Source organism: Melanerpes formicivorus, unplaced genomic scaffold (genome assembly GCF_026170545.1).
Source record: "Melanerpes formicivorus ecotype bairdi unplaced genomic scaffold, bMelFor1.0.p_v2 SCAF_7, whole genome shotgun sequence".
Classification (NCBI taxonomy): domain Eukaryota; kingdom Metazoa; phylum Chordata; class Aves; order Piciformes; family Picidae; genus Melanerpes; species Melanerpes formicivorus.
This window is the reverse complement of record NW_027142359.1, coordinates 207,559-233,820: the sequence shown is the minus strand read 5'-3', so window position 1 is coordinate 233,820 and position 26,262 is coordinate 207,559. Positions and strand designations below refer to the sequence as shown.

Genomic DNA, 26,262 nt, shown 5'->3' with positions numbered 1-26,262 from the left:
GGCTGCCAGTCCTTGGCAGCAGGATGGCTGTGAGAGCCCCAGCAGGGCCCAGGGGCTGGGACTGCAGGAGCAGGGAGTTGAAGCTCTGGCCTAGCCCATAGCTGCTGTGGGTCAATGTTGCCAGGCTTGGAGACCATTTCCCCCCTGAGCTGCAGGGTGAGATGTTGCTTGGTGCTGGGAGGGCCACTGGCTGTCACTGCCAGGGAATGTGGCCAAGAAACAGCTCTGCCTCAGGCCCTGGTGTGCTCAGAGCCCTGGGCTCCTTCTCCTTGCCCAGCAGAGGCCAGCTCTGCTGCCTGAGCACTGAGCTGCAGGTTCTGCTGCTTCAGCTCAGGCTCACAGAAGGCTTTTCCCTGAGGGGCTCTCAGCTCTGCCTGGGAAGCCAGTTCTGGGCTGACTGAAGAGCTGTGCTCAGCCTGGCCAGGATGCCTCTCTGTTTTCCTCCTGCTGAGGGACTTGGCTAAGAGAAGTGCTGGCCCTTGCTGAGCTGCAGCCTCCCCTCCCTCCATCCCTGCCCTGTCTCTTGGCTTCCTTGTGAGCAGACAAAGCCAGAGGGATGCCAGCAGGCAGCAGCCTGGGATCCAAGAGGAGAAGAGTCCTCTCCAGCTGCTGGCCTGGAGAAGGCCTTTGCAGCTGCAGGCTCCTGGTGCTTGCTGTGCCCTGCTGGCCACCCTCTGCTGAGAGCAGCCTTGGCCTTCTTGGCCAGGAGGGCCCCTGGCTGCCCGATGGGGAACTTGTTGTCCCCCAGCAGTGCCAGCACAGAGCTGCTTGGCTTCCGCGGCAGCTGCAGCTGCGAGCCAAGGGAGCCAGAGGCCAGGGGCAGTCTGCCCATGCCAGGCTCTTGGCAGCAGGAGGCAGAGGAGCTGTGTGCAGAGGTGCAGAGCTGTGTCCTTTCCCCTAGGCTTCCCTCACAGCCTGTCCTGTGGCCTCCCCAAGCCCTCCCCGCTGCCCCTGGCCCTCGCCCTCCGCCTGCCCGGGGCCGGCGCGGCAGAGCCCAGCGTGCCCAGCGCTGCCCAGGGGCTGGACACCTCTCTGCCCTCCTGGAAGAAGAGAGCCAGGAGGTGCCTCAGGCCCTGTGAGTTCACCATCAGCCCTGGCAGAGGCACCATCCCTGCCCTGAGCTTCCAGGACATCCAGGTAGGGAGCAGTGGGGCCAGAGGGGCTTCAGCAGCTGGGGCTGAGGCTGCCCTGCTCTGGGAGAGGGCTTCAGTGCTGCTGGCTGGGAGGGGGAGGCCAGGCAGAGCCCTGCAGCAGGGCTGGGCTGTTGGGAGCTGTGCTGCTCTGGGGCTTGCCTGAAGGAGCAGCCTTTGGAGCCTGCAGGCAGAAGCTGCAGCTCCTGCCCCCCAGGCTCCAGGCCAGAAGCCACTGCTGAGGCTTTCAGAGCTGCTTAGGCTGATTCCTTGGCCTGCAGCTGGGCAGAGGAAGGCTGAGGGCAGCAGGAGGCTCTGCAGGGAGAGATGTGGCTGTAGGAAGCAGTTAGCTTCTCTGCCTGCTCTTCTTCCTCCTGTGCTGTGGGCAGGATGAGTTGGATTCCCTGCAGTGCTCTGCAGGGGGACTGCAGAAGCTGTGGTGGCTGTGAGCTGAGCAGCTTCTGCTGGGCCAAGCTTCTGCAGCAGCTTCCCCCTGCACAGCTGGAGTGGTTCTGCTGGAGGCAGCAGCTCTGCCCTGCCCTGCTGCTGTTCCCTGCCCATGCAGTGCTGAGTGGCAGCCTGCTGGGGCCTGCATTCCTCTCACACATGGCCTGGCAACTGCCACAGGCATTTCTGCAAGCAGCTCTTGCCAGCAGCCTTGTGGTGCTGCCAGGGCCTGTGCTCTGCAGATGGAGCAGCACCAGGGCCCAAGGCCTCCCTTGCTTCCCATGGCCTGGGAATGGCAGGAGAGCAGCTGTGGGGGTGCTGAAGTGTTTGGGGCTTTGCTCTCCCCCCAGGTCACCCTGTGCTCCAACACCCAGGGCTTGTATGAGCTGGCTCTGGTGGTGGATGTGGATGGGGTGGGCCAGGAGCTGCTGTCACTGCCCCTCACAGCCAGGTACCAGCACTTTCCTTGCAGGGTCTCTTGGTGCATCCAGCCCCTTGCATGTGGTTTGCTGGCTCCAGCTCCACAGGAGGAGCCTTGCATCATGAGCTGGTTCTGCCCAGCCAGAGCTGGGAGCAGCAGGGCTTGCAGGCAGCCCCCTGGAGGAGCATCTGCCCAGAATGGCCAGGCCTGGCCCTGAGCCTTTTCCTAAAGGACACAGCAATTCCATGGCTGATTGGCACTGCCCCTCCCCTGGCACAGCCTGGGGCCATTTCTCTTGTGCTATCACTTCTTCCTTGGGAGCAGAGCCCAAGCCCCAGCTGGCTCCAGCCTCCTTGCAGGGACTTGTGGAGAGCCAGGAGGGCTCTGCTCTGCCTCCTTTGCTGCAGGCTAAACGCCGCCAGTTGCTCCCAGCAGCTCTGCTCCTGCCCAGCCCTGTTCTCCAGACCCTTCCCCAGCTTGGTTGCCCTTCTCTGGACCCGCTCCAGCCCCTCAAGGCCCTTCTTGGAGGGGCCCTAAACTGCTGCCAGGATGTGAGGGGTGGCCTCAGCAGTGCTGAGCCCGGGGGGCCGATCCCTGCCCTGCTCCTGCTGGCCACGGGGTTGCTGATCCAGGCCAGGATGCTGGTGGCACTTTGCAGCCACTCTGCTCTAGGCAGCTGTGTTCTGCTCCCTTCCATGCCACATGAGGGGTCAAGAAGCCTCTCCTCTGCCAGTGTCTCCATTGCCTTTGGCCCTCTCTCTGCCCAGGTGTGTGGTTCCTGCTCTGCGAGTGCCCAAGCCCGTGGTGACCTTCGGCCGCTGCTACCTGCAGCTCCCTGCCCAGCAGCTGCTGCCCCTGGTGAAGGACAGCGACCTGCCAGGCTGCTATGCACTGCTGCCTCAGGTTGGCATCACCCCCACCTCCTGGGGAGAGAGAGAAGAGGAATTCTATTAGCACCCCCCTCACCCCCCAAGACAGTTTGGGTCTGTGGAGGAAGGGTGCTGCAGCTTTGGCTGGAGAGGAGAGGTCATTGCTGTCCTCTGAGCAGCCTCTTCAGCTCCATGAGTTGTAGCAGGCAGAACTTAGGACATGGAGAGAGGGTTCCTTTTGGTCTGCTTCTTCCAGGGTCTCTGTCATTTTTCCTCTCCTGGTATGCTCTCCATTTTCCTTCAGAGCAGCATTGTCCTGCCTGCTGTCTTTGCCTGCTCCTGTGTTGGCCTTCTCCTGTGTTGGCCTTCTCCTGTCTTTGCCTTCTCCTGTGTTTGCCTTCTCCTGTCTTGGCCTTCTCCTGTCTTGGCCTTCTCCTGTCTTGGCCTTCTCCTGTGTTTGCCTTCTCCTGTCTTGGCCTTCTCCTGTCTTGGCCTTCTCCTGTCTTGGCCTTCTCCTGTCTTGGCCTTCTCCTGTCTTTGCCTTCTCCTGTCTTGGCCTTCTCCTGTGTTGGCCTTCTCCTGTGTTGGCCTTCTCCTGAGCCAGTAGTTGCTCAGATCTGTTGAACAGCTTTTCAGAGGTGTGTGTTCCAGAGAGTATGGATAGCAGTGGCCTCTGCCCGTTTCCAGGACAGCTGCAGTCTGCTTATCTCTGCACCTTCCTGAGAGGCATCCCAGTGGCTGCTCCCAATACACATCAGCTATTGCCTGGGCAAGCAGCAAAGGTGATTTTACCTTTGTTGAGTCCCATCAAGAGAGACAAGATTCAGTCTCTCTCAGCCACCCAAATGTAAGCTCAGGAAGCAGGGAAATGGGAACCTTCCTGAGGATCAACTTTAGGCAGCAATTTCAGCTCTTTGGGAAGCAGTTTGCGCTCTGGCTCTGGGGTGCTGTCATGCAGGAGAACTCAGAGGGTGGTGAGAAGCTGCTCTGCCAGCCCAAGCACTGAGATTTGTGAGTGCAGCAGCTTTGGGACCCCCTGAGGATGCTGAGGCCATCCAAGTCTTGCCTTTCATTCTGTGCCTTCCTGCCAGGGATTTCAAACTCTCTGAGAGTTGCTGCTGTGGACACCTTAAGGGTTGACATTTTTCTACAAGTTCCCTCTGCAGTGACCTTTGATTGCCAGGATCAACCCAGGCTGGAGAGCAGCCCTATGGAGAAGCCCCTGAGGATACTGAGGGCTGCAAAGCTGCTCCTGAGCTGGCATTGTGCAGTACCAGCCCAGAGCCAGCTGTGCCCTGGGCTGGTCCCCAGCAGTGGGCAGCAGGGGCAGGGAGGAGATTCTGCCCCTCTGCTGTGCTCTGCTGAGACCCCCCCTGCAGTGCTGGGGCAGCTCTGGAGTCCTCAGCACAGCCAGGGACCTGTTGGAGTGGGGCTGGAGGAGGCCACAGCAATGCTGGGAGGCCTGGGAGCCCTCTGCTGTGAGGCCAGGCTGAGTGAGTTGGGGCTGCTCAGCCTGGAGAGGAGAAGGCTCCAGGGAGAGCTTCTGGTGGCTTTTCAGTGCTTAAGCTGGGGACAGATTTTGAGCAGAGCCTGTTGGGAGAGGGGATGGCTTGAACTGAGAGAGGGAGATGTAGACTGGATAAGAGGAAGACATTTTTTCACTCTGAAGGTGGTGAGAGCCTGCCCAGGGTGCCCAGAGAGGTGAGAGATGCCCCTCCCTGGAACCTTTCCAGGCCAGGCTCTCAGGGGTGCTGAGCTCCAGTTGCAGCTGTCCCTGCTCAGTGCAGGGGGCTTGGACTGGAGGAGCTTGAAAGATCCCTTTCAGCCCAGCCCCTTCTGTGCCCCTGCCCCTTCCAGAAGCACCAGGAGGATGCTGCTGTGCTGTACTCCAGCCCCGTGCCCTGTGGGATCATTCAGCCTCACAGCTCCGTGGAGGTGCCACTGAGCCTGGAGGCCCAGGTGCCAGGAGAGCAGCACACTCCTGCCCGTGTGGCCGTCTTTGGGCGTGCAGGACACCCCCTGGTGAGTGCTGGAGGGGCCTGCTCCGTGCCACAGGGCTTGCTGGAGCCTGAGGTGTACAGGGCTTCTTGCAGGGCACAGGGGGCTTGGACCACAGGGATCCCTGGCACTGGGTGAGGGTGAGAGGAGAGGCAGCGTGGTGCCCTCTGGGAGGGTGATCAGAGTGTGTGCCACAGCAGTGCACTGGGGACAGGGCAGATGGGGGAAGGAGCCAGCACTGTCCCTGCCTCTCCTCCTCTGCTCTTAGGAGAGGAACAGCAACTGCTGCTTCCTTGGGGGTCTTGGGGAGGAGCAGCCAGGGACAGCCCAGAGTGCTGCTGAAGCAAAGGCTGGCTCTGGAATGAGTGAGAAGGTGCTGCAGCAAAGGCATCCAGGTGCCACCTCCTGTGCTCTTTGCTGCTTCTGCAAGAACACTGCTTTGGCTCAAGAGATGAAAAGGCTGCTGGAGTGCTGCCATCAGCTCTGTTCCTCAGGTGGTGCCAGGATTACCCCAGAGCACAAAGCAGGGCAGCAGCTTCCATGATCTCTCCTCTGCAGAGCCAGCTTGGTGCCAGCTAGGGCTGCTGGTCAAGGGGTAGCTTTGGGAGTGTTCCAAAAGCTGCTGCCCAAGCCTGGCTGTGCAGCAGCAGAAGCCAGGGAGAGTGGTTTGGGGCAAGGCTGAGCAGCAGCAGGGCTGGGAGCAGGCACAGGGCAGAGGAAGGAGAGCTGCTGGAGAGACTGCAGCCTGGGCAGGCTGCTTTCTTTCCCCCTGACAACAGCAGCTTGTGGCTTTCAGCTGGGCTCCCTCCAGAGCCCACCCTTGCTGCAGGCCTCCTGCTTCAGGCTTCCAACACTGCCAGCTTCCAGCAGGCAGAGCTCTCCCCCATCCAGGAGCAGCCTCAGAGCTGTCTGACCCTTGCCAGCTTTCCCCATTGTGGTTTTCCTCTCTCCTCCCTGGAGCAGAAGGTCTCTTTGGTGAGCACTGGAGAGGGCCCAGGTGTCTCTGTGCAGCCCAGCCAGGTCGATTTTGGCAGCATCCAAGTTGTGCAGGAGGCCTCCCGGTGTCTGCAGCTCTGCAATCAGAGCCCCATCCCTGCAGCCTTCCAGGCAGAGGTGCTGAGTATCTGGAGAGGCTTCCAGTGGCAATGGCTGCTCTGTGGCCACCCGGGGCTCAGTTCTCCTCTGGAGCCTTTCCAGCTGGCTGCCTGAGAGAGCAAGCAAGATCTTCCATCAGAAGGTGGCCAGAGGAGCCTGGCTGTGGGGGCAGGTTCAGCTGGGGCAGCCCTCAGGAGCCCAGAGCTTGAGGAGATGTTTGAGCAGCAGTGAGCCTGGAGCCTGTTTCCAAGCTCTCCCTTTCCTTTGGGGAAGGTCTCTGGCTGTGGGAGTCATGGCTTTGGAGCTCTGGGATCACAGAATGCCTTGGGTTGGGAAAGACCTTTCAGATCCTCCAGGCCAAGCCTTAGCCCAGCACTGCCAGCTCAGCACTGAACCGTGGCCCTCAGCACCACAGCTCCAAGGCTTTGAAATCCCTCCAGGGATGGGGACTCCACCCCTGCCTAGGGCAGCCTGGGCCAGGCCTTGGCAGCCCTCAAGAGAAGGAATTGTTCCTCATGGCCACCCTCAACCTGCCCTGGTGCAACTGGAGGCCATTGCCTCTTGTCCTATCGCTTGTACCTGGGAGGAGAGACTGAACCCCACCTGGCTCCAGCCTCCTTTCAGGGAGGTGTAGAGAGCCAGAAGGTCTCCCCTCAGCCTCCTTTTCTCCAGGCTAAGCAATGCCAGGTCCCTCAGCTTTGAACTGAGGACAGGGCTTTGAGCAAGCTGGTTTAGTTGAAGCTGTCCCTGCCCAGGTCAGGGGCTTGGAACTAGTTGAAGGTCCCTTCCAAGCCAAAGCATTCTGTGACTCTCTGATCTTCTCCCTGGGATTTGCTGGAGGAAAGTCAACTTCTTGCAGCTTGTCAGTACTTAAAGAGGCCTCTAAGAAAGCTGGGGACAGACTGTTGACTAGGACTTGTTGTGACAGGCCAAGAGGGATAGTTTGAAACTCAGAGAGGGAGATTTCTAGCAGCTGTCCTGTGAGAGCTCAGGGCTGCCAGGCTGGAAACTCCAGCTGCCTTCCCCTGGCTCCTGCCCAATGCAATGTGCTTGGCTCGTGCCCAGCCTGCCAGCACATTGCTGCCTCCTCTTCCAAAGGGCAAAACCTCTCCAGGGATGCTGCAGGGTTTGGGCTGAGCAGGGCCTGTTGTCCCAAGCACAGCCCTGAAATGTGGAGCACGTCCCACTGCCCCCACGCTGGAGCCTTGGGAGCTGCAGATCTGCATGCCAGTGCATGTCCTGCTGGCCAGGGAGCACTCCCTGCAAGGAGGCTGGAGGAGGAAACAACCTTCCCTTGAGGCCGAGTGTCTCTGGGGCTGGTGAGGTGGTGGCTAATGAGGGGAGTCTGTGAGAGGAGGGTGGCACAGGGGGGGTGTCAGCTCCTGCAGAGGTGCTGTCTGCAGCCCCCCTGGCTCAGCTGCAGGCAAAGGAAGCCCTTCTGCTTTGTTGCCCTCACATCCTTGCTCCTCCAGCCCACAAGAGACCAAGGGCTGTGGCTCCTGGCCTCAGCTGGGCTCTGCCTTGCCTTGCAGTCTGGCAGAGGCTGGTGCTGGAGGGTCGAGCCCAGCCGAGGAGCGATCCCCCCCGAGGGCCAGGTGTCTGTGTCTGTCACAGGGGCAGTTGCAGGCCGAGGTGCAGCTGCTGGGGGAGCACAGCCGTGGCTCCGGCATCCCCGTGCGGGCGCTCGGCGTCGGCAGCAGCATCGTCCTGGACAGGCCCTTGGCTGCGCAGCTCAGCCTGGGCACTCGCTTCAGGTAGGTGTCCCTCAGCTCCTGCTGCTGCCGGGGGCTCAGCCAGGAGAAGCTCCTGGCTCTTCCAGGGCAGCCCCAGGGCTTCTTCAGGCTGAAGCCCAGCAGGAGCAGGGCAGGGCTTGTGCCCTGTGCTGGGCACCGCCGAGGATACAGTCGGAGCCCTGGGCTCAGGTTTGGGCTCCTCGCTCCAGGAAGGGCAGTGAGGGGCTGGAGTGTGCACAGGGAAGGGCAAGAAAGCTGGGGAAGGGTCTGGAGAACAGGGCTGGGGAGGAGCAGCTGAGGGAACTGGGGGTGAAGAGGAGGCTGAGGGGAGACCTCAGTGCTGTCTACAAGAGCCTGGAAGGAGGCTGGAGCCAGGTGGGGGTTGGGCTCTTCTCCCAAGGAACAAGTGATAGGAGGAGAGAAGATGGCCTCAGGTTGCTCCAGGGGAGGTTTAGGTTGGACACGAGGAAGGGACCACAAGGATCATCTAGTTCCAACCCCCCTGCCATGGGCAGGGACACCCCACACTAGATCAGCCTGGCCAGAGCCTCATCCAGCCTGGGCTTAAACACCTCCAGGGACAGGGCCCCAACCACCTCCCTGGACAACCCATTCCAGGGCTTCACCACTCTCATGGGGAAGAACTTCCTCCTCACCTCCAGCCTGAATCTCCCCACCTCCAGCTTCATTCCATTCCCCCTAGTCCTATCACTACCTGAGATCCTGAGCAGTCCCTCCCCAGCCTTCCTGTAGCCCCCTTCAGATCCTGGAAGGCCACAATGAGGTCACCTGGGAGCCTTCTCTTCTCCAGACTGAACAGCCCCAACTCCTTCAGTCTGTCCTCATAGGAGAGGTGCTCCAGCCCCCTGCTCATCCTCGTGGCCCTTCCCTGGACACCTTCCAGCCCCTCCAGATCCCTCTTGTCATAGGGGCTTGCAGCCAGGTCAGGCCAGCTCAGGGTCTGATCCAGTCTGAGCCTCAGGCAGCCCTTTGCTACACCACTGCTGAGTGTGAAGCAGCAGGGGCTGGTGCTGCTCTGCCCACAGCAGCTGAGAGGATGTGCTTCAGGAAGCTTTCCCTGGCTGGGCACAACCAGAGCTGCTGCTGGGTGGGGAGAAGCTCAGGGCTAGGCACGGGCTGGCTCCTGCTGAAGGTTTGAGCTAGGGCAGCAGTTCAGAGGTGGTTCCATTGCCAGCTGTGTGGTCAGACAGCAGCAGCAGCAGCTGGGTGAGTGCTGGGCAGTAGCAGCTCTCCTGATCTTTTCCATCTCTGCTCCTCTTGCAGCCTGGCTCCCTGCTGTTACAGCCTCAGGGTCACCAACCGAGGCCGCCGCACCCAGCGGCTCCGCTGGACCGTGGGAGGTTGCTCCCCGCCTGGCCAGCGCCGTTGGCTGCCTTCCCTCAGCAGCACCAAGGGCAAAGCTTCCTCCCAGGGCCCCCCTGCTGCCTGCCCTGTGTTTCAGCTTCGGCCCAAGAGGATGGAGCTGAGGCCAGGCCAAACGATGGAGGTGATGCTGGAAGGCTTCTCCAGCACTCCCCAGGTGAGGTCCCTCACAAGGGCTGAGCCTTCCCCATCAGATCACCTCCCCTGGGACTTGTCCTGCAGCCCCCCCTGGCACTGGCCTGAGAATGTGAGCAAGAGACTGTTTGAAGGCCACAGGTTCCCCCTGCCAGAGCCCTCTGCTTTCCTTGCTGGCCACCATCAGTGGCTGGGGCTGCTCTGTGTTCCATCCTGCAGCACTTGCTGCTACCAAAGCAGGGGCTGAAGGCAGCTGCTGCTGTGGCAGGTGCCAAGGTGCCAGGTGCTGAGGCAGGAGGGAAGGGCAGAGAGAAGAAGTGACTCACAGCCTGGGAGCAGAGGCAGAAAGGAAGGCAGGAGGGCAGGTTTCCTGTGTCTGGGGGAAGCCACCAGGGCAGGCAGTGGCTGGAGCTGCAGCATTTCTCCTCTGCAGACAAAGATGGGCAGAGGCCTTGTCTGGCACCAAGTGCTGGAGGAGAGGAAGGAGCCCAGTGCCAGCTCTGCTGATCAGGGGTGTTCATCCCCATGGCACCACTGCAACTGGCAGCTTAACTTGCTTTCCTGGGAACAGTGACACTTGCCCCAGGCTCCCAGCCAGCCCTGCTGTGCCAAGGGCAGCCAGGTCTTGCCAGCACCCTTGGATGGGTCACTGGGCCTCCTCCTGCCTGGAGCCTTCTGCCAGGGGAATGCAGCTCTGCAGAGGAGCTGCCCCCTGATGTGCATTGCTGAGCTCCAGCACCACAGAGGTTGGAGTGGAGAGGGCTTGGACTGGATGACCTTGAATGGTCCCTGCCAAGCCAAGCCAAGCCATGAGATGATTCTCTGTGGAACAGCTCTAGAGGAAGCTCCTGCTGATGTTCATGTTTTGAAGGGTGTTCTAAAGGCTTGCCTCAAGAGTGGCTTGAAGAAGACTTCGTTGCTCACCTGGGTGGCTGTATTGGGGCTGTCCCCATGCAGTTCTGAGCCCAAAGGTTTTGCTGAGGAGGAGCAAAAGGCACCAAGATGTTGAGTGCAGTGGGGAGAATGTCTCCCTGGAAAGCTGGCAGGGGCTCTGTGCAGCCAGCTGTGCCTGCCTGGCCCTGCAGTCAGAGCCAAGAGCTCTGGGAGGAGTTGGGTTGTGGTGCTGCAGCAGAGGAAAGAGCGAGCAGTGGAGAAGTGATCCCAGGAGCTGTCCAGAGCAAGGCTTGGCTGTGAGCCCATCCAGCTTGAGAGAGGACTCTGCTGGGACATGCAAGGCAGCTCTGTCCTGGGGAGGTCTCTTTTCAAAGCAGCTCTGGGAAGGAGGGCAGGAGGCATCCTAGTGGGGAGTGATCCCTCCTTGACCTGAAGGCATCTGCCTGTGGGGGGGTTCCTGTGGGTCACAGAATCCCAGCATGGGGGAGGTTGGAAGGGACCTCTGGGGATCATCCAGCCCAATCCCCCTGCTAAAGCAGGGGCACCCACAGCAGGTTGGCCAGGTTCCCAGTGTCCAGGGGGTGTTTGGAGTCTCTGCAGAGAAGGAGACTCCACAACCTCTCTGGGCAGGCTGCTCCAGGCCTCAGCACCCTCGCTGAGAAGAATTTTCTCTTCCTGCTCAAATGGAGCTTCCTGGGTTCCAGTTTGTGCCCCTTGTCCTGTCACAGGCTCCATCCTCTTGCCCCTCACCCTTTAGCTCTTGCTGAGCATGAAGAAGATCTGCTCTGGGGCTGCTCTTCTTTTTGAGGGGGTTGGACTAGAAGACCTGTGGAGGTCCCTTCCAGCTCAGAGCCTTCTGTGCTTCTGTGTGATTCTGTGATGCTCCAGGCTCAGCAGCTCCAGGTCTCAGCCTTTCCTCCTCAGAGAGGTGCTCCAGGCTCCTCAGCATCTTTGTAGTCTTCACTGGGCTCTCTTCAGCAGTTCCCTGACTACTTTGAACTGGGCAGCCCCAAACTGGACCCAGCTGTGGCCTCAGCAGGGCGGGATGGAGGGGGAGGAGAGCCTGCTGGCCACAGTCTCCTTCAGGAATCCTCTTGGCCTTCTTGGACACAAGGGCAGCTTGCTGGCTCGTGGGCCACTTGCTCTCCAGCAGCACTCCCAGGTCCCTGTCTGCAGAGCTGCAAGCTCCCAGCAGGCCAAGGCCTCAGCTGTGCTGGGGCAGGGGTTGTTCCTCCTCAGGAATCATTTCCACTGAGCTTCCAAGGCAGAGCTGACTGCCCTTGGCCTTTCTGTCTCCTGTTTTTCTGCCCAGTTCCATCTCCATCTTCATTCCATCAGCTCCTCCAGCTTTCTGTAGCACTGTGCTCAGCACTGGGGCACATCAAAGGAAGAACCCTTTGGGGCAGGGATTGTCCCTGGCAGCACAAGCCTCCCCAGAGCTGTTTGTGGCTGTTGGCTGCAGCCTGATGGCCACTGGAGTGCAGGAGAAAGGGGATGCAGCACAAGCTGTGGAGGGCAAGGGGAAACCAGCAGTGAGGGGGGCAGTGGCAGGGCCGTGGCTGGTGGCTGGCAGAGGCAGGCTGTCCTCTGGCCACCCTGCTGGCAGCCCCCATGTGCCCTGTGGCTTCTCCTGCAGGCGGTGAGGGAGCAGCTGCTGTGCCAGGCCGCGGTGGGCAGCGAGGCCAGGAGCACCCAGACCCTGCAGGTGGAGCTCAGCTGCCAAGGCATTGCTCCTGCCCTGCAGATGTCCTCCACAGCAATCACTTTCCAGGTGGAGCAGGTGAGTGTCTGGCTGGCATCCTGGCCCTGGATCTGCTGGCTGGAAGCTGTGGCTGTGCTTGGCTTCAAAGGAGGAGGGAAGAGAGCTGCTCTGAGTCCCCAGGGCTTTGGCTGTTGACTGCAGCAGGACCAAGCTTTTGCTGTTAGCACTGAGCTCATTCTTGGCTGCCCTGGGGCTGGCAACAGCCTCAGCAGCACTGCTTTGCTCTTGTTGGTGTGGCACCACTGAGGAGAGTGGCCCCAAGCTCTTGTCCCCCACCCTTTAGCTCTTGCTGAGCATTGAGCAGATCCCCTCTGGGGCTGCTCTTCTCCAGGATCAACAGCCCCAGGGCTCTCAGCTCCTCACAGAGCTGCTCCAGGCCCCTGAGCACCTTGGCACTGTAGCAGGGGCACCAGGAGCCTGGAGGTTGCTGGCTGGCTGTGCATACTCAAAGCCAGCCTTAGGCTCCTGCAGGCTCTCTGCTGCATCCTGCTTGCTTGTCTCCTCTGCCCAGCATCCCTGGCCTTAGGAGGCTCCTAGAGGCATGAGTGTAGGTGACTGGAACTCCTCTTGTGCTGAGACATTTCCTGCAGCCCATGACCTCGAGTCCTGCTTTGTCCCTGGAGCTCCAAAGCCCTGCTTGGGCCCTGGGACAAGCAGATACAAGTTGTGAGCTCTCTGCCTTCCCTGCCAGCCCCAGTTGTTGTCAGTTCAGTACTAAGAACCTCCACTGCCCCCACAAGAGTGTGTCCAGTGCTGGCTCCCCAGCTCAGGAGAGCCAGGGACCTACTGCAGAGAGTCCCAGGGAGGCTACAAAGATGCTGGAGGGGGCCTGGAGCAGCTCTCTGAGGAGGAAAGGCTGAGAGCCCTGGGGCTGAGAGCCTGGAGAAGAGCAGCCCCAGAGGATCTGATCAGTGCCCAGCAAGAGATGCAAGGTTGGGGGCAAGAGGATGGGGCAAGAGGATGGTGCTGGGCTCTTAGTAGTGGTGTCCAGTGACAGGACAAGGGCCTGCTGAAGCCTGGAGCTTCCATCTGACCTGGAGGAGAAACTTCCTTGATGTGAAGGTGCTGGATTGGCACCTCAGAGGTGAAGCCTGCCTGGCACCCAGCCCCTGCTCCCAGAGCCTCCCCCTTCAGGCAAGCAGAGGCCACTCCCCTGTCCCCCCAAGCACAGCTGCTCTGCTGCTGCCAAAGCACAGGTGTCCTCTTGCCCCCCAGCCTTTAGCTCTCGCTGAGTGTTGAGCAGATCCCCTCTGGGGCTGCCCTGCCCCAGGCTCCACAGCCCCAGGGCTCTCAGCCCCTGCTCTCACCTTGCCTCTTTAGAGACAAAGCCCCAGCTCCTAGGGCTGCTGCAGGGACAGGTTGAGGGCTCAGTCAGTTCCTGATTGCAAGCTGCCTGGTAGCTTCTTTTTGTTCCACCTTCACCTGCCCTGGAGTGGTGCCAGGGATGGGGCATCTGCCCCCTCCTCAGGCAGCCTGGGCCAGTGGCTCACTCTCCTCAGCACCACAAATGTCTTCCTTCCATCTGCTCTGACTCTCTCTCTTTGAGTTCACCCCCACCCCCCCTTGGCCTGTCACAACAAGCCCTGCTCCAAAGGCTGTCCCCAGCTTCCTTGTAGGCCACTGGAAGGTCTCTGCTGGGCTCTGCCTCTTTGGTTCTTCAGCCTCCCTCCCACTCCTACAGTGTGTGTCTGGTTTCCCTTGTGGTGCCCTTCCTGCCTCCCCACAGGGCACCCAGCCCTGGCCTCTTCTCTCTGCCAGCAGCCAGGTGCCCACAGCTCTGCTGTGCCAACCTCCTCCCTGGGCAGCCCTGAGCCTTGCCCTGCTCCCTGCTGGTGTGGAGCTGCTGGGGCAGAGCCCTTGCTGAGCTCAGAGCAGCAGAGCCCAGGGGGGAGCTGCTGGGGCAGTCTCCCCTGCCTGCCCCTGCAGTCCCTGCTCACAGGGCTGTTCTGTTCCAGGTGCAGCCTCCCAGCCCAGGCAGTGCAGGAGGAGGGAGCCTGCTGGCAGCCTTGGGCCTCTGCAGGGAGCAGCTCCAGGGCTGGGGGTGTGGAGGAGCCAGCCCAGGCCCTGGGAGCAGCTGGGGATCCTGCCCAGGAGCCAGCAGATGCCAAGGACTCCCTGGAGGCAGAGGTAGATTTTCTGGGACACCTGCTGCTCCTCCTGCCTCCCAGTTTGCCAGCAGAGCCCTGCTGCTGCCACCCTCCCTTCTCACAGCCCTGCAGCCACTGCCCTGAGAGCAGGAGGGGCAGCAGCTGGCAGCTGGACACAGGGCTCCTGCCTTTGGGCTGCTCTGCAGGGTGGAATGAGGCTTGCTGCTGGGAAGGCTTTGAGGTTCTGTGCCAAGCCAAGCCCTGAGCCCCACGGGCCAGCTGCTCAGCCCCACTCCTTTGCCCCTCCCAGCCTCAGCCAAGGGCTGGGATTGCAGAGCCAGCCAGGGAGCTGGCAGGAGGGGCACTGGCACAGAAGACTCAGCCCTGCCTGGTGCTTCATCCATCAGGGAGATGGAGCTCTGCTTAGGCCCAAGGATGTCCCAGCACCATTCCTGCAGAGCCTGCTGGTGTCCAGGCCCCAGCACAAAGCACTGCAGCTTCCTGAAGCAGCAGAGCCTCTGGAGCTGGAGGAGCAAGCCCAGAAGCCTCTCTCAGAAGCAGGGCTCAGAAGGCCAGAGCCAAGGCTCCTCTGGCAAGGTGGCACCTCTGAGGTTACAGATGAGCTCCCAACTGCTGCCAGGCAGGAAAGCATCTCAGCTGCCTTCTTCAGGAAGGTGTCCTGGGAATAATGGCCTGGGGGAGATCCTCAGCTCTCCAGCAGCCATGAGGGCAGGGAATGAAACCAAAGCACCACTGGAGAGCTGGGCCAAGCACTTCCTCAGTTGTCCTTCGCCTGTTTGGGAGTCTGACTGGCAGCTGTGTCCCTGGTTTGGTCCTGGAGACCCTAAGCTGTCCAGGCATGAGGCTCTCAACATGTTCTTTGGGCAGGAGGGAGCAGAGCTGGACTGGCACCAGGGTGCAAAATGCCCCCTCAAAGTTTCTGCCAGGCCTCTCAGCTTGCTCCTGCAAGCTTGTGTGTAGGAAGTGAAGCTGGAGCCCAGGCCTGACCTGTGGCTGGGCTTGGAGCCACACTCAGCAGATGCCATGGGCACAGCCAGACTTGATTTGCTCCCAGCTCCCATCTCAGCTGCCCCTGGCTTGATGAGGTGCTGGAGCCTGCAGCAGAGTGGTCTCCCCCAGAGCAGCCACTTGCTCACTGCAGCCCTTGGGGCTTGCTTTGCAGCTGCTGTCCGGTGCCACGGAGCAGGAGGGCACCTTGGAAGGTGCCCTGGAAGGTGCTGTGCAGCAGGAGGGGGCCCTGGAAGGTGCTGTGCAGCAGGAGGGTGCCCTGGAAGGTGCTGTGCAGCAGGAGGGTGCCCTGGAAGGTGCTGTGAAGCAGGAGGGGGCCCTGGAACGTGCTGTGATGCAGGAGGGTGCCCTGGAAGGTGCTGTGCAGCAGGAGGGGGCCCTGGAAGGTGCTGTGCAGCAGGAGGGTGCCCTGGAAGGTGCTGTGCAGCAGGAGGGGGCCCTGGAACGTGCTGTGAAGCAGGAGGGGGCCCTGGAAGGTGCTGTGCAGCAGGAGGGTGCTCTGGAAGGTGCTGTGCAGCAGGAAGGTGCCCTGGAAGGTGCTGTGCAGCAGGAAGGTGCCCTGGAAGGTGCTGTGCAGCAGGAAGGTGCCCTGGGAGGTGCTGTGGAAGCTCCCAGCCCAGCTGGGATGAGGCAGCTGATGAAGCTGAAGGAGACAGAGCCCCACAGGCTGGGATTGGAGGAGGTAAGTGGGAAGCTGCCTGGCTTCCAGCCTTGCAGTGGGAGAAGCAGTTCCACAGCTGGGACTGCCACTGCTGGCCCTCAGCACTGCTCACAGAGTGGCCTCACATCCCTCCAGGCAGCTGGGCATGGAGAGGCCATGCAGGCCATGGTGTAGGGCTGAGCCAAAACACTCCTTGTGCAGCAGCTCTGGGGGCATTCACAGCACCCCAGCATGGAGGGGTTGGAAGGGACCTCTGGGCATCATCAGTCCAAGCCCCTGCCCCAGCAGGGCACCCACAGCAGCTTGCCCAGCAGCACAGTGCCCAGGGGGGGTTGGAAGCTCTCCACACCAGGAGACTCCACAACCTCTCTGGGCAGCCTGGGACAGGCCTCCAGCACCCTCACACCAAACAACTTTCTCCTCCTCTTCACATGGAACCTCCTGGGCTCCACTTTGTGCCCACTGCCCCTTCTCCTGTCCCTGGGCACCACTGGCAAGAGCCTGGCCCCAGCCTCTTGCCCCCCACAGCTCCTTTGTCTCTTGCTGAGCATTGCTCAGCTCCCCTCTGGGGCTGCTCTTCTGCAGGCTCAGCCCCAGGGCCCTCAGCCTTTGCTCCTCACAGAGCTGCTCCAGGCCCCTCAGCATCTCTGCAGCCTCCACTGGACCCTCTCCAGCAGTTCCCTGTCTCTCTGGAAGTGGGGAGCCCAGCACTGGAGCCAGGACTCCAGAGGTAGCCTCCCCAGGACAGGGGAGATGGGCAGGAGAATGTCCCCTGGCCTGCTGGCCACAAGCTGCACATCCTATTCACCTTGTCACTAAGCAAGTGCTGGAGAGGACATTTGCCAGCAGCTGCTGTAGCATCTGGAGAGACAGCAGAGTGCAGATCAGAGAGTGAGGAGCAGCAGGAGGCAGAGGAGCTGGGCTGGAGGCCCCCCTGGCTGCAAGGCCTCTCAGCTTAGCACCTGGTGTGATCCTCCAGCCAGTGAGGAAGGTTGGAAAGCCAAGTTGTGCAGCAGGGAGAATTTCTTGCTGCCAGGATCCCTCCCAAATGACTTTAGTGTGGTGCATTGATTAAGTTCTTCCCAATCAAAATGCTCAGCCCCTCCCCTGCTCAGCCTCTCCCCTGCTCAGCCTCTCCCCTGCTCAGCCCCTCCCCTGCTCAGCCTCTCCCCCCACTCAGCCCCTCCCCTGCTCAGCCTCTCCCCCCACTCAGCCTCTCCCCTGCTCAGCCTCTCCACCTCTCCTCCCTCCCCAGGTGTTCGATGTGCTGCCGCTGCAGGGGCTGCTGCAGCCAGGCCAGAGCCAGCAGGTCACCTTCAGCTTCTTTGGCCACCCTAACACTGTGGCCTGTGCCAGGGCTCTCTGCAGGGTGCAGGGAGGCCCCAGCTACGAGCTCAGGCTGCGTGGGGAGGCCTCACTCATCAGCTACCTGCTGGACACCACGGAGCTGGACGTGGGGCTGCAGGTACCGCAGGCTTCTCCTTGCCTGCAGCCCTGGCTGCTGGGGGCTGCCTGCCTAGGGCTAGGGCCAGCTGCTGTGTTGGCTCCAGGGCTTGGCAGCACCACCTTGGAGTGATGCATCCTGCTGCCAAGCTGCTCTGGAATGGCCATCCCCACCCCACTCAAGCTGGGAAGTCTGAGCGGGGAGGTCCCTGCTGCCTGGGGGCAGGATGGACTGGCTGAGCTCTGCAGGTCCCTGCTGCCTGGGGGCAGGATGGACTGGCTGAGCTCTGCAGCTCCCTGCTGCCTGGGGGCAGGATGGACTGGCTGAGCTCTGCAGCTCCCTGCTGCCTGGGGGCAGGATGGACTGGCTGAGCTCTGGAGGTCCCTGCTGCCTGGGGGCAGGATGGACTGGCTGAGCTCTGGAGCTCCCTGCTGCCTGGGGGCAGGATGGACTGGCTGAGCTCTGCAGCTCCCTGCCAGCCTGCACCATTCTATGCTAAGTCCTCCTCAAGGCACTTGGCTGCTCTCTGCTTTCATGCTTGGTGCTGTCCCTCTGCAGGGTGCCCCAAAGCTCAGCTCCTGTGCAGGGCCCAGAGCTCCCTTGTGGCTGGGGGTCCCCAGGTGAAGCTGGGAGCCAAATGTCCAGCTCTGCTCTGCTGCTCTGCTGCACTGCCTCCCTTGGCTCCTTCCCCAGTGCCAGCTGCAGGAGATGCCCAGTGCCAGGCCTGTCTCTAACTGCCCACTCCTCTCTCCTCTCTGCAGCTGTGGGACGTGGTCACAGAGGTGGAGCTGACCCTGCAGAACAGTGGGAAGCTGCCCTTCCCCTTCGTGGTGCTGAGCCCTGGCACGGGCACTGCCCGCAGCCCCCTGCCTGCTGTGCCCCTGGTGGTGCCCAGCACGGTGAGGATGGGGGCAGCACAAGGGACTGTGCCTGTGCCAGCCTGCACTGCCCTGGCTGGGCTTGGAGGGAACAAATGGGGAGAAAGAGAAGAGGAGAGGAAGATCCCCCAGCAGCAGCCAGGGCTGGGAGCTGCCTCTGCTGAGGGGGATGGACTCACAGGATCCTTGGGCTTGGAAGAGGCCTTTCAGACCCTCCAGGCCAGCTGTGCCTCAGCTCCAGCCAAGCCTTTCTGCTGCATTCCCTCCCTCCTCTCCCTGCAGGGCTGCCTTGGAGCCGGCCAGCAGCAGGTGCTGAAAGTCTCTTACCTGCCAGAAGTGCCTGGGGCCTTCTGCAAGGCTTTCCAGCTCCAAGTGGGTCACCTGCAACCAGAGGAGATCTGCCTGAGAGGAGAGGGAAGCTTTCCCAGGCTCTGCCTGCACCTGCCCAGGAACATCCAAGGCAAGCACTGCCTGGCTGCTCCTCAGGATGCTCCCCTGCCTCTTCCCCCATCTCCCACAGCCAAGCCTGGAGGCTGCAGGGCTCTCAGAGCAGCCCTGGTTGCTTCCTGAGTCTCTGGCAGTCCCTGGGGGCTGTGTCCCGGCAGACTCCCTGCTGCAGCCAGAGTCTTGGCACCAGCTGCTCAGGTGTTGGGCTGCAGGGGCTTGAGCTGAGTTGCTGCCCTGGAGTTGCACCTCCCATGCCATGGCAACGTGGCCAGGCTGTGGGCTCAGGAGTGCCCTCCCTCCTCCCTGCAGAGCTGAGCTGCCTGAGCACATCCTGGACTTTGGCTGCGTGGGGCTGGGTGGCATCCACAGGCGCAGCGTGAAGGTCACCAGCCTGGGGCACTTCCCTGTGTCCTTCCAAGTGCCTGGGCAGCTCCTGTGTGGCACAGGTAGGCAGTGCTGGAGACCCTTCCTGTGGCCTTGCAAGAGCTGCCTGTGGCAGCTCAGCCTGAGCCACTGCCACGGAGAGCTCCTGGGGAGCTTTGTCCTGCTGGGGGCCTGCTGCTTTGGAGCCTGAGTTCTGCTGGCCAGCAGTGCCCAGGGGCCTGGCCTGCCTGTGGCTGCCCTAACCCTGCCCTGCAGGGGCTGGGTGGGCTGCTCACCTTGGGCACCTCTCAGCACCTTCTGCTCTTGGCTGCCAGCAGCAGCAGCTGAGCTTCTCTGGGTGCTCTCTGGCCTCGTGCTGCAAGGAGCTGGAGCCTGGGTGCTGCTGAGCTGCTTGGTGTGAAGTTCCTGAGGTCGTGGCACTTGTGCTCAGCCCTGGCTGAGGAGACAGCCTGGCAGGGGCTGTGGTGTGTCCAGACAGGCCTCTGGAGCGGCCCTTGAGGCAAGGCTGCAGCAGCACCAAGCGCTGCCCTGCTGTGTCTGCAGGGTGCCCAGAGGCCTCCCTCAGTTGTTTCTAGGCAGCAGCAGGGCATGGGCAAATCTTAGCTGGAAATTCTCCTTTGAAGAGGTCTGAGTGTCCTTCCCTGGCCTTGCTGCAGCTCCTCAGCTGAAACCTTTTCCTTTCCCCCCTTGGGGCCTGGGCTCTGGCTGTGCCAAGCTTTGGGCCTGCAGCGGTGCCGGGGGAGAAGGAGCAGCAGCAGCTGCTCTGGAGAGGCAGAGTCCTTGCCAGGGCTGCCAGCCAGGACACTCAGGTGGCCCTAGGCTGCTGGTGCCCCAGCTGCTGTCCCCTGTGCCTCAGCTGCTTCCTGTCCATCTCTTGAAGGCTTCAGCGTGGAGCTGGAGCGCGTGGAGCAGCTGCCCTGCTCCCAGAGCAGGAGCTTCACCGTGTGCCTGCAGCCCCAGAGTGCCAGGCTGCCGCTGGGCCAGGCGGCCCTGCTGCTGCCCATCCAGGTGCCCTGTGCCTCCTCCCCTCCCTCTGCCCTCACCCCCTGCGGGGGCAGGCTGGGGCCAGCAGCAGAGGCCAGCTGGAGCTCACCTGGCTGCTCTGTGCCTCACCAGGTGACAGGAGGCCCCACGGTTCCTCTGCTCCTGCGTGCCAGGGGGGTTGTGCCCTCCCTCTGCCTCTCCAGGGCCAGGCTGGAGTTCTCCCCTCTCCAGTGTGGGCAGTGCCAGGAGGAGACCACTCGGCTCTACAACCAGCTGCCAGTGCCCTGTCAGTGGTTCCTCAGCAGGGAGGAGCCTGCTCAGAAGGTAAAGCACAGACACTCTGCCACTTGCATCTTCTGGGCTGCCTTTCCTGCTTCTCTCTTGCCTCCTCTGCTCCTCTGGCTGCTTCAGCACTTGGGCTCCAGCTGGGCTGAGGAGGCTTTGGAGGGTGCCCTGGGCCTGTTGAGCAGCTGCTGCTTCCCTTCTCTGCCACCTTCAGCCCTTGCTCCTCTTGTCAGGAGCAGCCTCCCCAGCTGCCTGTCCTGCCTCTGTCTTTGGCCACCAGTTCTAGGCCAGGGCTGGGCCCATCTGATTGGGATGGGTGGTCTGAGGCCAGGAGTGCCAGCACTGCAGGAAGCCAGCTGTGTCTTGCCAGAGCAAGGAGACCTCACCCCCCTGGTTTTGTGCTCAGGTGGACAAAGCTTTGCCAGCCAGCAGGCGTGGGAAGCTGCTGCAGGAGCCCAAGGCCAAGGCCGGCGTCTTTGAGGTGCTTCCCTCAGCTGGAGTCCTGGCCCCTGGGCAGTGGTGCAACCTGCGAGTCAGGTTTTGCCCCGTGGAAGAGGTGAGCTGGGCTGGGGTCCCCCCCAGGAGGTCTGGCAGGGCAGTGTGGGCAGGAGAGCCCAGGCTGGGAGCAGGAGCTGAGCCCTGCCCCCACGGGCAGCTTGCTGCACGCTCAGCTTCCCCTGCTGCAGCCTCTGCAGAGGGGGCTTGGGGAGCCAAGCCCTGAGCAGAGGACTCCCCTCCTGTCTGGCCAGGCAGAGCTCCTCTGCCCCTCTTGTTCAGCTGCTCCTTGCCCGCCACAGCGGTGCCAGGGCTGGGTCTGGGCACCACAAGCCTGCAGACCTTTCTGCTGAGCACTGCACTGCCCCAGGAGTGGTGCCAGGGATGGGGCATCTCCCACCTCTGGGCACTCCTGCTGCCCACAAGAGGCAGATTGCCAGCAGCCTGCAGAGGGCAAACGTTACAGCTCCGTGCTCCAGCACTCCCCCTGCCCTTGCTCCACAGAGCCAGCAGCCTTCTGTGGAGCTGCTGGGAGAGGGAGTGCTGGAAGACCTCCTCTGATGGGGCAGGCTCCAAGGAGCTCTGCTCCAGGGCAGCTGAGGAGAGCTGGAGGTGCACAGAGAGCAGGGAGAGGTTCAGCTGCTGGCAGCAGGACTCCTGAGCCAGCAGCCTGCTCTGCTCTCCTGGCAGGGCCAGTCCTTTGGGGAGTCCCTCTGCCCAGCCCAGCCTGGGCTAGCAGCAGCTCTCCCACCTGGCTCCTGGGGGATCAAAGGGCCCTGGGCTATGCTGAGCAGCTCTTTGCTCCAGGTTCCCTCTCCAAAACGCAAGGCAAAGTCCTGTGCTGCTGTGGGGCATCTCCCCCGTGGGGCAACCTGGGCCAGGGGCTCAGCACTCTCAGCATCCCAAGTGTCTCCCTTCCCTAAGCCTGACTCTGCCTTCTCCGGTTTCAAAGCAGCCCTCCTTGTCCTGCTTTCTGTTCTCCATTCAGCTCTGTTGCCTGTCGTAGGCGCGGCGACCTGGTTCAGGACCAACCCCAGGCTCCATCGGCTCGCAGACACCAACGTGTGGAGGGCAAATGGCCTTTGTCAGTGAGCGACGCAGCACTATGTAGCTGAGGTGTGCGTCACTGCCGGCTGCTGGCACCGTCAGCTGAACGCTATTGGCTATCAGGAGCGGGGCCCCAGCTTCCCATGCAGCGCGAGATCTTCCGGCCGCTGGGTCCTAGCCAGAGTGTGAGCTTGGGGCCAGGAAGCATCCATGGTAGGGAGCCAAGTGTGGGGGGAGCATAGCCCTGCCTAGAGAATCAGCGAGGGATGTGTCAGGCTCTGGGGTTCTGGTTCTGAGATGCAATGAAGATTTGTAATGCCTTGTAAAGCGTCCGCTGTGCAGGGCAGGGAGAGCACCTGTAAAAGCTTCTTGGCAGCTGCAGGCTGTGCAGCACAGGCTGGGATCAAAAACCCTTCGGAGCAGTTGGGAAGAGCTGCAGAAGAGCCAAAGGAGAACAGGGAAGTGAAGGCTTGAGATCTGTTGTTAACCCAGGAAAGATCCCCAGGGAGGGGTGCACCGTTCCCGGAGGCACTGCAATACCAGGACGATGCGCGGAGCGGAGGGAGCAAGCTCCGGATCCAACTCCCACGCCCAAAAATCCGTTTAATATAAAGTCCTCTCATCGAGGACGTATCAGATATTAAACTGATAAGAACAGATACTACACTTGATCTTAGCCAAAAGGCCGAGAAGCGATACACAACAAACCCCAACACACCCACCCATGCCCCGCCCCGCTCCCCTAGCTCACGCACACCGCCCTGCCGCCCGCAGCCGCCTCCCCGCTCCGCTCCCCGACAGTTCCGCACGGGCCCGCTTGCTCTCGCGGACACCCAGCTCCGTTCAAGCCCCGCCGGACTGCCCCCGCGCGCGGAGTCCCGCCATGCCTCGCGCCCCTTCTTACCATAACCCCGACCACGTTCTGCATCTGCCCCGCCCTTCTCCTGCCTCCCGGCCAATGGCATCGCAGGATCCGCCCCTTTCCCTGCAGTCACCGCCCCTCCCCCGTCCCACCCTCCTGATTGGCAGGGCTCAGAGCGGCCTCCCGGCGTCCTCCTCAGCCCCTGCCGCCCCGCCGCCGCTCACCAGCCCCTGCAGCGCTTCTCCCGCGCTCCGGCACCGCTGCCGCTCCCTATGGGGCAGGAGCCACGGCGGCCGCGGCCGGCAGGGGCAGCTCCTCGCAGTCAAAATCATCAGCATCTCTTTAAACCTCTTCAAGGTCCCTAAAATCTCCTTAAAAACTTTTCATAACTCCCAGAAACTCCTAAAACCGCCAAAAGAGGCATCCTAATCTCTTCTTTAAAACTCGCAGATGTTAAACCTTTTGGCACTCCCATCTCTTTGACACACCTGCCCAAAGATAATAAAAATCTCTTCAAATGTCATTAAAATCTCTGTACAAACTTCTAGAAACTAATTCTGGAGAGATATGGTGAGTGTTCAACAGTGTTGTGAGTGTTCATCTGCCTTCAAAAATGCTGAAGAACGCAGAAAAATCATCAACATCCCTTTGCACTCTTCAGGACACCTAAAGACTCATTAAGATCTATTAACATCTCCTGGAGTTCCCCCAAGCCACCTATTGAGGCATCACATTAAGCGTGTTGGTGAGACTTTAGCAAGCCTTTGGTTCTCACAAATACTCAAATGTGGCTGAAAGGTCATGCAAGTGTCTTCAAACCTCCTGGAAACGTCGTCAAAAGTCAACAAATCTTTCCAAAACTGTTCAAGACCTCTGGAAACTCCATGAAAACAACTTAAAATCTCTTAGCAGCTGTGGTGGGTTGAAGGGCCGATCCTCCCACCACGGGCGAAAAATGAGACTCCGACAATCGGATTGCAAAGGGGGTCGAAAGTTTAAATGGAAAAGCAGTGAAAATTTTACAGAGAAGCACAAACACCGTGACAAAAGAGAGATCCCAAAGCATACCCAAAGCATCCCACCCACACCTGAGGGTGCATCCAAACCCACCAGGGCTCTTTCTTCCCTGCCCCCTCCTCCACTGTTAGGCTAATCTGAGCTAGCCAGATATGAAACTGCCCTTCCCCCAGCCTTGGGCTAGCCAAGCCCAAAAGGCCGTGAGATGAGCCCTCCCCTCCCCCCCCCACCCCCCATTATCAGATAGGAACCAATCTCCATAGAAATGGTTAGGGAAGAAAGAGGAAGTACAGGTCCCTTGCTGATGGTTTTATAAGGGAGCAGGGCATTATGGGATGAGGTTAGTAGCTTCCCCTGTCCACCCACTGGGCTGCACCCTTGGGACACCGCGGCTGTGGCTTGTGTGGTGGCATCGGAGGGGATGCAACCAGCCTGAGCCACCACAGCAACCTTGTATCCAGTCCCCTTTATGGGGGGGACAAGGCCTAATTGCTGTCTCACCATTTCCAGGCTCTTCCCTCATTCCCAGCTTCCCAATGCAGCCATTAAGTGAGCGTCCCAGGGGTCAGGCTCTGCTTGACCTGCTGGTGTCAAACAGAGAAGGGCTGGTGGGAGATGTGATGGTAGGAGGGTGCCTAGGGTGCAGCCACCATGAGCTAGTGGAGTTTTCAATATGCAGAGAAATAAGGAGCAGCAGTAACAGAACCCTCGCTTTGGACTTCCAGATGGAAGATTTCCCCTTGTTTAAGCAACTAATTTGGAGAGTCCCCTGGGCAGCAGCCCTCAAGAACCAAGGGGCCCAGGAGGGTTGGACCTACTTCAAACAGGAGCTCTTGAAAGCACAGGAACAGGCTGCGCCCACGTGCCGAAAGATGAGCCGAGGGCAAGGCTCTGGGCCTGGATGGGCAAGCAGCTTCTGAAGGGATTAAGGGAAAAAAAGAGGCTGTATCACCTTTGGTAAGAGGGGAGGCAACTCCTGAAACACTTAAGGATGTTGTTAGGCCACACCTTGAGTCCTGTGTCCAGTTCTGGGCTCCTCAGTTTAAGAAGGACATTGAGACACTTGAACGTGTCCAGAGAAGGGCAACGAAGCTGAGGAAGGGTCTGGAGCACAGCCCTGTGAGGAGAGGCTGAGGGAGCTGGGGTTGCTTAGCCTGGAGAAGAGGAGGCTCAGGGGAGACCTTCTTGCTCTCTCCAGCTACCTGAAGGGAGGTTGTAGCCAGGTGGGAGTTGGTCTCTTCTCTGAGGCAAGCAGCACCAGAACAAGAGGACACAGTCTCAAGCTGTGCCAGGGGAAGTTTAGGTTGGTGGTGAGGAGAAAGTTCTTCCCAGAGAGAGTAATTTGCCATTGCAATGTGCTGCCCAGGGAGGTGGTGGAGTCCCCATCCCTGGAGGTCTTCAAGAGGGGATTGGATGTGGCACTTGGAGCCATGGTTTAGTAGTCATGAGGTGTTGGGAGACAGGTTGGACTTGATGATCTTTGAGGTCTTTTCCAACCTTATTGATTTTATGATTTCTAGGAGGGGTTAAGGAAGTACAGGGAGGATCTGAGGGCTGTTAGGGAGGGTGAGAATGATCTAAGAAGGGTTTGAGGTATCTAAGGAGGATTAGAGTTGTTATAAATGACTGAGCCAATTGAAGTCGACTGAATATAGTTTTAATTCAAAAGGAGCAATCTTAAGGCAACAAGAGACATGCAAAACAGCACTGCGTGCACAGTGCACACTAATCACTTCCTAACTCCCCTTTTAATATTCTACTCTTAATACATATGCATATAAAGGTGGGTTTATTTAAATTAGTTTGTCCTTCTGCTGGTCTTTCAATGATGTAATCTTCTGGTCAGCACAGCCGGTGGGTTGTGTGCTAAGTCCTTGCGACTGTATCTTTTTAGCTCTGCTGTTACAATCAACGTCCTTCCCAGGGATGGGTTGCACATAGGTTCTTGTGATTCTCACAATTGTCTCTTGTGTTCACGTCTTCTGTTGTTGGGGTTTGTTTTGAGCAAGAGGGGACATGGGTCCCAGGAACACCTGTGCAATTCAGGCCTTGAAGAATTCTCTGTTGATAATATAGTGCTGGAGTAGGAGATGTGAGAAAGTGTTGATTGCTTGGTATGCTGAAGTCCAGCTGCCCCTGAGAAGGGAGGCAAGCAAGACAAGGAGGAGGAGAGATCTGGGAAAGAGAGCAATTAGACCGGATAGAAGAATTCCACAGAGCTGTGAAAACAATGATGTAACCTTTTAGAGAATAACCAATAGTATGTTGCCAAGTGGGCATAATTATAGCAAACTGAATATAAGATGTGTCTGATGCTCAATAAAGTTGGATTTCGCTGATCACAGTGATCGTATAGCGGCCCCTTCTTGCAACAGTGGCGCCCGAACAGGGACCCCACAGAGTGGGTCCTGAACCCAAAAAGGAGGGTTCTGCAAATCTCCGAAAGGAGTCGCGGCGAAGAAGGGAGCCGTGCCGTTCCGAAGAGGACTACCAGGGTTCGAAAGTGCGGAAAGCAAGAAGTATTCCGGTCCAGGATAGCAGTACTGGTGCTGTGTTTACCGACCCACAGAGAGGCGGAGGAAGCAGCAGAGACCGAAGACGCCGTAAGCCGATACTGCTCTGAGTAGTCTGTGCGCACAGGTATTACCGCATAATAGATAGTAATGGATAGGCAGGCGGCGTATGATTTATTTAAGTGCTTTTTAGAAAAGCGTAAGGCGGAGATATCGTCTAAAGTAATGCCCGGACTTTTGGCCCATGGATCCGCTTTAGGGC

At 60.1% G+C, this 26,262-nt stretch overlaps 1 non-coding gene across 1 annotated transcript; it reads right to left on the bottom strand.

Moving 5' to 3' along the window:
* Window positions 1-22,114: 22,114 nt before the first annotated feature.
* LOC137442669 (U2 spliceosomal RNA) lies at window positions 22,115-22,305 on the bottom strand. Its single transcript, XR_010987723.1, has one exon. It is a non-coding gene; the product is annotated as a U2 spliceosomal RNA (small nuclear RNA).
* Window positions 22,306-26,262: the final 3,957 nt, after the last annotated feature.